Raw genomic sequence first — 1,377 nt, 5'->3', positions numbered from 1 at the left:
TCATTCTGCAGGTACACAGCTGATTCACCCCAGGCCTCAAATCCTCTTTTGTGCCAAGTTCTCGTAATTCAAAAGTTTATCTAACCCCTCTTTAAATACTTTGTGGTCTAGCCTCTGCAACTATCTAGGACAGAAAAATTCCAGTTATTCACCACCCTCTGGGAGAAGAAATTCCTTTGCTTCTTAGTTTTAAATGAGTGACCACTGTAACTCTGTCCCTGTGTTTGAGATTCTGCCACAAGTGGAAACATCTTCTGAACATCCATCTTGTCAAGCCCCCTCAAAATGTTGTATATTAAACAGCCTCAAATGTGAGTACGTCCTTTCTTAAATGCAGGGTCCAAAACGGTACACTGCGCTCCTGATGCAGCCTCACCGAATTTGTAAATTTGTAACAGGACCTCTACTTTTAAACCCCCAAGCCACTAGCAATAAGGTCCAAACTTCCGTTTTTCTTCTTAATTTCTTGCTTTACCTGCATGCTAATTTTTCTTTTTGTGCACAAGAACACCCAGATCACTCTGTTCTGCACTCCGAGTCTCTCTCTATTTGAGTAATAGTCTGACATTTGATTCCCCCGAGCAAAGTGCATGCCCTCACACTTTCCTTTATTAAATCTCATCTGCCATGTTTTTGTCCATTCAAGCAACCTATCTACATCCCTGTGCCAATTCCTTATGTTGTCACTGCAACATGTTTTTGTATCATCAGTAAACTTGGATACATTACATTCTGTCCCCCTCCTTCAAGTCATTAATATAGATAGCAAATAATTCAAGTCCTGGGTCTCATCCGTGTCTTACTCTATTAGTCTTTCCAACCAGAAAAGGCCCATTAATCTTACTCTGTCTTTTGTGGGCTAACCAATCCTAAATCCATTTACATTTACCCCAAAACCGTGAGTTCCTATCTTGTGCAATAACCTTTTATGTGGCATTTTATCGAATGTCTTCTGAAAATCTACCAATCACTTCCCCTTTATCAAATCTGCTTGTAATACCCTCAAAGTGCTTTTGCAAATTTGTCAAACGCATTTTCCCTTTCACGTTAACTCCTGTTTGATTACATTAAACTTTTCTAAACATCTCACTATTTCTTCCTTCATTATGAACCCTTAGTATTTTCCCAACAATGTTAGGCAAATGACCTACAGTTTCCAGCTTTGTCTCACTACCTCCTTGAATAGGGGCATCACATTGGCAGGTTGAGTGGCATAGAAAGGAGTAAAGGTACTCAAAAGATTGTTTTTTGTATGCATCTCCCATAGTGCATTCAATTAACTTCAATTAAGTTGCATATTTATCATTGCAGGAAGAAGCTGCTAAGGGTTTATTGGCTGAATTCAATCTTGGCTGTGACTTGCATCATACTGAGCAT

Source organism: Rhincodon typus, chromosome 20 (assembly GCF_021869965.1).
Source record: "Rhincodon typus isolate 14 chromosome 20, sRhiTyp1.1, whole genome shotgun sequence".
NCBI classification, from domain to species: domain Eukaryota; kingdom Metazoa; phylum Chordata; class Chondrichthyes; order Orectolobiformes; family Rhincodontidae; genus Rhincodon; species Rhincodon typus.
The sequence above is the reverse complement of the archived record's forward strand: the minus strand, read 5'-3'. Positions refer to the sequence as shown.